We start from the raw sequence: 10,768 nt of genomic DNA, 5'->3' as shown, positions 1-10,768 counted from the left end.
TAAATTGTCATGCACAAAGTTAATTCGTCAGTCACTTCAAAAATCAGAAAGCTGTATTTCGTGTACGTGTGCGTGAGCTTTCGTAAATTAGCATACAATAATTGATAAAGTTCGCAGGCGGCAGGTAAACAGATTTATTTTGTGCTGTACATGTATGTATGAGTGGATGGAGCCAAAAAAACGGAAAATCGAGTATGTGGGAAATGCTCTGCGGGTCATTCGGAACAACTTTTCCTAAGTGATTTTGGAATATATCGGTTTTGAGACAGCGATTTTTAAGGCGAAGTTATTTAGGAATCATAAAAATATTTTTTTTAATAGTTTTTTAAGATATCCACATGAAATTTAATTTCTTGGTGCATTTTGATATTCTATTGATCATTTTTCGGAATCACTCAAATCGTATGACTATTGTATATAGCATAGCTCCCATGCAACCAATTATTTAGATTTTTTAAACTTCGCCTTACACATCATACATATATGCGCACAACCTGTAGAAGGTAAAAAAAATCCTTCAAATGTAAATACATGTGTAATTTAAACAATATCTAATGCTAATTATCGTTCTAAAGAATATTCTTTGGCATTTATTTTTTGAAGTTTACCTCTTTCAAATGTTGGCCGCGGCTCCGTCTCAGATGGTCGATCTTTTGAGTCCAATTTTCGATGACTCTTTCGAGCATTTCGACTGGTAACTGGCGAATGGCATACGTGATGTTTAGTTCCAAGGCCTGAAGCGAAGCGGAATTGTTTTCTTAGACTTAAGACTTTACGTATCCATACAGGAAATCGTTAATCGTGATATCACACGATCTTGGTGGCCAATCGCCCGCCCCAAAACGTGAAATTATTCGTACTCCGAAGTTTTATATCAATAAATCCATTGATTGATGTGATGTGTGGGAAGTGGCGCCATCTTGTTGAAACCAAAAGTCGTCGAGATCACGAGCTTCAATTTCAGGCATAAAATAATCGGTTATCATGTCGCGATAACGAACTCCATGAACGTTAACGTTCTCACCGGAAATATGAACCGATGATTCCATCAGCCCACAAACCACACTAAATGTTAACAGTTCTTGAATATCTTCAGGTTGATCTTCGTCTCAAATGTGGCAATTTTGCTTGTTTACATACCTATTGAGCGTCGGATCTTCTTGGCACTTTTAAATCCCATAGAACGAAGTGATGTCGCTTGGGTAGGTCGAGCGGCTTCGGTTCTTGCACAAGTTGTATTTTGTATGCTTTTTAATTTAAGATATCGAGTTGCTGCGAACGACGCCGAATCGACTCTCCGCGATCTTCGTGTACACTCTCAGCTCCCTGCTGCTATATTTTCTTCACTGAGTACTGGACGGGTTTTATTAGGTCGAATATTATTCAATAATGAATGCTGGGTCTGAAGGTGGGTGATGGTGTTGCAAATAGTATGCTCAGTAGGCCGATTTACAGAACGTAAATTTTCGTAATAATAATGTTGAACAATTTGTAAATGTTGTTCAGGTGTAAGTCTTATTGAAAAAAGTACCTCCACTTCGATGAGCCGTTATATCTAAATTCAATAAAACACGTTAGTCAAAGTACTCTATTGATGATTGGAAATAATACACAATAAAAACATTAACGCCCGTTGCACCAAAGATATAATACCGTTCATAAATTAGAAAGGACTTGATTTTGGTCGATAAGTTAGCATGGCAGCTACGAGGGCTGCTATATATATTTCTGACCTAATAATGAAAATAGGAATATTTATCAACGAAAATTATTGTTTTTCAAAATATTCTCCACCAAGATTTATACACTTTTGCATGCGCTCAAACCAATTTTCGAAGCACTTTTTCCACTCCGATTGAGACACCTCCAAAACATGGTTTTTGAATGCTTCAACAACATCTTCTGGCTACGAAAATCGTTGACCACGCATTATTTTCTTGCTGTGTGGGAGTAAAAAGAAGTAAGTGGGTGCCAAGTCAGGGCTGTATGGCGGATGACCCATCAATTCGACATTTTGGCCGGTCAAAAAGGCACTGGTTTGAGCCGATGTGTGAGAGCTCGAATTGTCATGGTGCACAATGATTCGTCTTCTCTTGTTCGTTTTTCGAATTTCTCCGAAGACTTAAGGCAAACAAATGGTGGTGTACCACTCAGAATTGACCGTCCTACGCTGCTCAAGCGGAAAAGTCGCCACATGACCAGTTTTGCCGAAGAAACAGGCGACCATTTGCTTCGAAGTGCTTCTTCCACGAACAACTTTCGTTGAATTTGGCTCGTCTTGGAAGACCCACTCGGTCGATTGCTGTTTTGTTTCGGACTCATACGCATAGATCCATGATTCGTCACCTGTGTCGATCTTATAAACGTCTTTTTAAGCACCGCGATCGTATTTTTTCAGCATTTCTTTACACCAATCCACACGAGCCTTTTTTTGAGCGATTTTCAAATTGTGTGGGATCCAACGAGAACAAACCTTTTTTTCGGCCAGGTGTTCATGCAATATCGAATGTATGCTGGTGGCAGAAATGCATAGGCATGCCTCTATCTGAAGGTATGTTACATGACGGTCTTGCATTATCAGTTCACGTACGGCATCGATGTTTTCTGGCACAACGGCTGTTTTTGGACGACCTTCGTCTTTGAGCGAGCGTCGGCCACAATTGAATTCGTTGTACCAGTTTTTCACAGTGCTATAGGATGGTGCTTCATAGCCATACAAAGATTTTGTTGTAGTAGTTGGAAATTGACGGACAGTGAAAAATTTCAGGTCTATAACTTAAAAACTGAGGGACTAGTTCGTTTATATACACTCAAATGGAAGGACATATAGATATGGCTAAAACGACTCGTCTCGCTGATCATGTATATATGTATATGTATATTTTTATAGGGTTTCTGTCTGAGAAGGAATAAATTTTGTGGTAGCTGATTTTAACCAAAAACAGTCAACGTACCGACGCTCGGACCTTCGGCTTACAGTTGACATTTCTTTTGACCAGCTTAAACCCAAAAAGAATCTCAGAATGTGAGCATACTTAGAACTGGATAGGAAATTGAGAAGAAAAATTTTCTCGAAGAACTAAACTCTCACCATTTAAGGGCCGCCACAAAGATAAGTACATTGCATGTTCGAAATTTGGATGTAAAAATTTTTGAATTTTATATTATAAACCCTGAGTGTAATAATTCCTCCATATTTTGGAAAGCGTATTTTCTAAAAATACATGATATAAAAACTTAAGCAAGTATAATAAGAAGCATATTTTTTTTATTTACCAATAAAATAAAGCATACAAATATGCTATACCATGTGCATGGAAATATACAAAAACAAACTATTTGGCAACTCGCTTTTTCTCCTCATCATATGCTCTTATGTCTGAGCATGTATTGAGGATTTATGCTGTTTTTGTTTTGCATACTTTATGCCGCGAATTTTAGCACGAGAAGTACATGTTGACGCTGTGGGACCTTAACAAATTTTGTGCATAAATTTTACACAGATAGTGAGTTTAACATACTTCCGGTGTTGACTAGTGGCTGTCAGCACTACAGCTTGTGAGCACTTCAATACTCATTTTGCTGCCCTTTGGGGCATGCACAATATTTGGTGTTACTGTTGAAGCATGCAACTTGCGAATACATGCATTCATTCAACATAAATTGATATTAATTCCCGGTAGGAATTCAAGTGGTAAATTGGATCTTATACGGAGTAGTACAAACAGGAAGTACGTGAAAGTCTCTAATTATTAGATAGTTATCGTTGTAATTGTACGGAATGCGTTGATTTTATAACACGCGGCTGTTGCCATAAATGAGAAGCGTAGTTCCTGAGACAAGGAAATCGACGTATATATGTAACTATTATGAAGGAATCCATATATAGATACGTTTTGTATTCCAACAGCAAAATATTTGAAGGTGAGTTAAAATGAGAAGGCGAACCATTCCTACCTGGTTCGGTGGGCTTGGGACACGTCACTTAAAAAATACCCCCACAGAAAAGGAAACAACAGACCTAAAAATACGCAACAGAAAAAAGTACGTCAGGCAGGATGAAATTAATTATGAAATTAGATTGAACCTATAACATTCCCTGTTTGCAAAACTACAGAGATCCATGAAGGCATAGAATTTGTAGCTCTGTATTAAATCAAGGTTATAGCAAAAGTATTTATCAGTGGCACGTAAGGATTGAAAGGACCGTGAACAAAAGTGTATTATATCTGAAGGGAAAGACTATAGTGTATTAGAATATACGAGGTGTGTTCAAAAAGTATCGCGAATCGTAACTGACAGTTTTCTTCGATTGCAGGGGCGTGGTGCATCATGAGTTCTTGCCACAGGGAAGAACGAGCAATAAGGAATATTATCTGCAAGTTATGCGCAATTTGCGCGAAGCAATCCGCCAGAAACGCCTGGATTTGTGGAAGAACTTTTGCATCACGATAACGCCCCTGCTCACACATCGTTGCTTGTGCGCGACTTTTTGGCCAAAAACAACACACTAATGATGCCGCAGCCACCGTATTCCCCAGATCTGGCCCCCTGTGACTTTTTCTTGTTCCCTAAACTGAAGAGGCCCATGAAAGGACGACGTTACGCTTCTCTTGACGAGATAAAGACGACATCGAAGGAAGAGCTGAAGAAGATAAAAAAATGATTTGTATAATATCTCATGGGGATTACTTTGAAGGGGACAAAATAGATATTCATGAATAAATAAATAATTTTTGAAAAAACACAAAATTCGTGTTACTTTTTGAACACATCTCCTAAATAAGTAAGTAGAACAATATTAATACTAATTATAATACAAATATGTGCACCTCATATAGTGTGAACACATAGAGTGTACGTTTTGAGAATTTCTTCAAATCTGCTTCAACTAATTTTCGGTAGCAAATAATATTTTTGTTTTAACATTCACCTGAATTTTCTAGATGGACATTAGAAGCGTAAGCCATTTTTGGCTGATTTTCTTATTTGAATTTCCTGTTTAGTTTTTAGCACATAAATTCACAGTATTCTACAAAGTTATATATTTCTATGTATTAAGTATAAAGTTGTATAAAAGTTGTTGCTGTGGTTCATTTAAAATTAACACGTAAAACTAAAAGCACACAAGGAAATGAAATATATGTGATTATATTTCCAATAACACAATACCGTTTAGCAGAATGTTTTGATTAAATAGTAAAATAAAACTTGTTTTCCCGCGAATGTGCTTTCAAAATATTTGGCGAATTCGGAGGTTTCGGTTGATAATGAGAATTTTCAATGAAACTATTTTGGTGCGGTTAATAGGAAACTAAAAGTAAGCGCGTAAATAAATACACATACATAGATGTGTTGTTATAATAATAATTTAGCCGATTTTAACACGAATTACAAAGTTTGCTTCAACTTTTGTGTTTACAGTAGAGTTGTGGCTATGGAATCTTTGCAACTGTTGAAGAAATGTTTTACGGAGTCTGCTTTCACGAATACTAGTACCTATTTGAATGGCACAAAGCATTCAGTGAAAGTTGCGATGTCATCTAAAACTTGCATCATTTAAGCCATCAATCCTCGGTGTATATACTATATATAGTACATATGTATATTATGGATTTAAAAAAACAGTCTTTGAAAATCATCAGCAGATCTCAACACTCTTATAAATGTACTTAACACATCCTGTTTAGTGTTTTGTGTATGAAGTGTATCTTTTGAAAAAATGATGTCAAGTAGAGCTCGCAAAAGAGATGTTTGACAACCTGTATGAAGTCCCACATTTACCAAAACTGGTGTCTAAAGGTATTTTGATGAATATGACGTATTTTGTATCAAAATATTTAAGAAAGATGGTGTTTTTTTTATCTGTTCGAATCATTTTTGATCAGATGATAGATAAGTTATGTAATATTTCTTCTAATGAATTATTACAGTGATCGTACGATATGGCGTTTATCTAGTAACGCGCTCTAAATATCACAGCCCAGCGCTTGTATTGTCGTTACAAATTAGAATACGCTATAAATATTATGAAATATAGTGGGGTTTATAATAACGGGTGATCCGAGTAATGGTACTTTTTTCAATAGTCTTTTTTGGCAGAAAACGCGTGAGTCAGATGAAGCTGTCATGCTATTTTTGTTCAGTACTGTTTGACATTTTATCATTGAAAGACTTACGCCTGAACAACGTTTATAAATCGTTCAACTTTGTTATGAAAACTCACGTTCTGTAAGGATATGATTTTTATGTTTCTATGTACTATTTGCAACACCGTAACCCATCTTGAGACCCAGCATTCATTATTGGATAATATTCGACACAATAGACCACGCCCAGTAGGCACAGAAGAAAATATGTATAGCAGTCGTACCTGGGAGTGTACACAAAGACCGTTGAGAGTCGATTCGACACCGATCGCAGCAACTCGAACTGACCTATGGAAGGACTTGGCGCATTTTACGTAGATATCTTAAATTAAAAAAGTAAAAAAACAGCTTGTGTAAGAACTGAAGTCGCTTGCACCATCGCTTCGTTCAATAGGCTCTTGAAAAGTTCCAAGAATATCTAACGTTTTGGAGCCAAATTTTGTTCAGCGATGAGGACCATTTCTGGCTCAATGGGTATGTAAACAAGCAAAATTTCCACATTTGGTACAAAGAGCAACCTGAAAAGAGTCAAGAACTGCCATGTCATCCAGAAAAACCAACAGTTTGGTGTGGTCATCGGTCCAAAAAAAAAATTTCAAAATTGGTACTAGTGAAAAAGTAACCAGCAATGGCGACAGTTGTCGCGCAATGTTAACCGATTATTTGATGCCTGAAATTGAAGCTCGTGACCTCGGCGACATTTGGTTTCAACAATACGGCGTCACTTCCCACACATCACACCAATCAATGGATTTATTGAGAGAACACTTCGGTGAGCAGATAATTTCACGTTTTGGGCCTGTCGATTGGACACCAAACTCGTGTGATATCACACCGTTAGACTTTTTTCTGTTGGGATATGAAAAAATCTAATTTCGCTTCAATTCAGGCCTTGGAGCAAGTCATCATTCGTGTCATTTGCCAGTTACCTGTAAAAATACTCGAACGAGTGTATGTCTCTTCAAATTTTAATACTCATTAGGCATCCAAGCTTGAAAAACTCTATAGTGATCTGATATCTTAAAACGAAACTGGTAGTGAGTTAGCGGTAGTAAACCACCAACCTTCACGGCTTCCTAATTCAGCCACGTTCAATCAAGACGGAGTTTAAGTACTCATCTAAATGTTATTGCAAACGAATTTTTCCCTCCTTAAAAAATTTGATAACAACACAACACATGAGATGAAAAGCAGTCCTGCTTTTAAAATATTTAAAGCACTTTTTACGCGCGTTTACTTCTTAAAATGTAATTCATCTAAAATGTACAACAGCATTATAACTCAAATCGTGGTTAAGTAGGAACATTTTATGCAATTTATTTAATATTTTATGCACGTTTGGCGCTGTCATTTCTTATACGAACACTTTCACACATACACGTATATTAAAAATTGTAGATGTGTGTTTTTTTATATACTCCAGAGAAAACGATTTAGCAAATCTCGCCAAGCCTAAAGTAGTCACGTATTTTAAGTCACAGGTGCACATTTAGTCCCAGTTTAGGTATATAATGCTCATATATAGTATATGTATGTGTGTATATTTACGAATATGTACAATATATTGTGTGCTTATATAACTGTAGTATACGAGTATGTGATTATCTTCGTAAGCGAATTTTTTTTGTCCAAATTGTATTTACACGTCTGTTGAAAAAAATAGCCACCTAAATAGTGGAGTTTTCCACTTCAATACTTACTTAACGTTAAATGCAAGTTTTGGGAACGAACTCGGTATAAGTGATAAATATACATAATATATAATTCTCAGGGTTTTCTTTTTCATACCAAGTTGACTTAATTTCCAGACATTCAATAATGATTAAGATGGTGATCAACACGCCCATAAAATAAAGGAATTGATACTTGAGAATCGACGATTAGCAGTCAGAGATCTCACTGCCATCGTTTGAAAGATCACTTGGGGCTAAGAAAAGTGCAAGTACGATTGCTTCCAAAATCACACAATTTTTTCCAAAAAAGCGTCGCCTTAACGTCACCTAAACAATGCTTTCCGACTACCACAGGCTGTCTTGAAACATATTATTACAAGGCGATGAGTCTTGGAGTTCTTCGATTATCGAGGTGGGAAGCACTCCCAATTCCTTTTCCGGAAATTGACTTTAACAACTGTTTCGAGAATTATAAAAAACATAGAAACAATAGAAACAAGTATATTGGGGCCAAAAGGGATTAATTTGCGGAGATGATATAGATATTGAAAAATGAACTAAGAATTTCAATATTATGAATAAAGTCTTACTATTTTTGTAATAATTTTGATCTATTTTGTAAGCAGTAGAATGAAAGAAGCTTTTGCATTTTATTTAGAAAAGTGTAGCTATTTTTGTGAGCTCTTGCGTCTAAGAAAATAGGCAACTAAGAAATATACATATGTACATACATACAGACAGAGGTTAGAAATGAAAAATCGTAGCAAAGATTGTCATTATGCGAGCACAATAAATCAGGTTAAGGACAGGCGAAAATGATGCCAAAAGGCGTGACATACGAGAGAGGCGTTGCCTTGAGATCTCAAATGTGCAAATAGCTACAATAACATGTACCGCTGTCCACGTATGAGTGCATATCAGCGCCTGGTGGAATTTAATACAATTACCTGTATGAGATACAGTTCTTTTATATTACAATTTGGCGTGAAAATATGTGTAATTCACCTGGAGCAGGTGGAAAATGTCAAAAGGGGCACATGAATTCTAACTCATGGCTATTATATGAGAAATATATATATTATACTATACGTATGTATGGAAAAGTTTATGTGCTTCATGTATTGAAAACTGTGCATATTTCACGGGTACACACATAAATTGTCGTGATGAGACCGCAGGGCGACAACTGGCAGACAACATCAATTGCCCTTCTAGACAGTCACAATTGCTTTTATGGCTAAATCACACACGTATAATACATGTATACATCTGTATGTATTTTTGGATTTTATATACATATGTATATAGTTAGACACTTTTGGTGAATCGGAGTATTTGTTATACATAAAATATGTTTACAGTTCACAAGTGTAATTGAATTTGGAAAACTAGGTAAAAGGTATATTTGGTTAGACATTTTCTGCTTTATTGAAGATTAAAGTGAACAAGAAAGCCCACATAAAAAGGAATTATTTCATAGTGTTGAATTTTAATCTGCTAATTTCGGGAATGCAAAAAGTGTATTATATCGATATGTCTTCTTTAAGAAAACCTCAGATCAAGTATCTAGGCTCAAGTTTATGTGTTGCAGTTGAATATCGATGCTGAATCACTTTATGACCACGTTGTCCCACAAACTCGAGTTTAAGTTTTTGTGTTTATAACCCTTAAGTGTTTAAGATTTATAAAGTTATTAAGGCTAAACTAGTTCAGTTGTAACCAAACATTTCATACCTTGCAAATTGCCAGAATCAAAGTCCGGGAAATTCTTCAAGAAATATGGAAGTTCGAGTAGTATTGACCCCGATTTTATCTATTTTTGCAGTAACACATACTATTAATATCTTCTTCTTACTTACTGGTGTAGATACCGTTTATGGAGTTATAGCTGAGTTAACAACTGCCTGCCAGTCATTTCTTTTTTCTGCTATTTGGCGCTAATTCGATATCGAAGTGCAGCCAGGTCCTTCTCCATGTGATCTCTCCAAAGGAGTGGAGGTTTTCCTCTTCCTCTGCTTTCACCGGCGGGTACTGAATCGAAATTCTTCAATGCTGGAGTATTCTCCTTCATCGGAACAACATGACCTGGCCAGCGCAGCCGATTGATTCTCTTGATTCGCTAATCTGTGTCAATGTCTCGTACAGCTCATCGTTCCATTGACTGATATCAATATTATCGGTGTACGCCTCAACAGCAATAGATAGCTGTAGGGAGTCTTCTTTTCTAAAATCTTGCTTGGTATCGAACGGCTTGGAGAGGTCATTCCCGATTCTGACAGAACTTTTGTTGTTGTTCAACGTCAGCTTACACGGCGGTATTAGCTTTGGGGGATACCAAGTTCAGACATAGCGGCATAGAGGCAGTTTTTTTCGTACTGCCGAAAGCGGCTTTATAATCGACGAAGAGGTGGAAGAGAGTGTGTCGATCTTCCTTTCACGGCCTTTTCCAAGACATGGCACATGGTGAAAATCTGGCTTATGGTAGATTTTTCAGGTCTAAAGTCACACTGATATGGTCCAATGGCTTATCACACTGCAACTACTTTCAGTGCCGTTGGCAGGCTGTAGAAGTGTCCTTCCTTTGCGTCCAACCGGGATGGCTCTGCCTTGAAACCTTCTGTTAGTCGCCGTATCTATTCGTGGAATTTTCAAGCATTACCCTAGTCGTTCACGCGGTTTGTTGTGATTGTAGCTTCTCGACGTCGAACGTTCCTTGGGTTTGTTTACCTGCGTTTTTTGCTGCACAGAGGCGGGTGCGTATCTCCGCTGCAACAAGATGATGGTCCGAGTCGATGTTAGGACCTCGGATCATACGCATGTCTAAAACACTTTAGATGTGTCATCCGTCTATCAAAACATGATCGATCTTGTTGGTGGGTTTTCTATCCGGAGACGGCCAGGTAGCATAATGATTTCTTCTATGTAGGAGTCTAGTATTACAGATAA

The sequence above is a fragment of the Bactrocera dorsalis genome, chromosome 4, assembly GCF_023373825.1.
Source record: "Bactrocera dorsalis isolate Fly_Bdor chromosome 4, ASM2337382v1, whole genome shotgun sequence".
Classification (NCBI taxonomy): domain Eukaryota; kingdom Metazoa; phylum Arthropoda; class Insecta; order Diptera; family Tephritidae; genus Bactrocera; species Bactrocera dorsalis.
The sequence above is the reverse complement of the archived record's forward strand: the minus strand, read 5'-3'. Positions refer to the sequence as shown.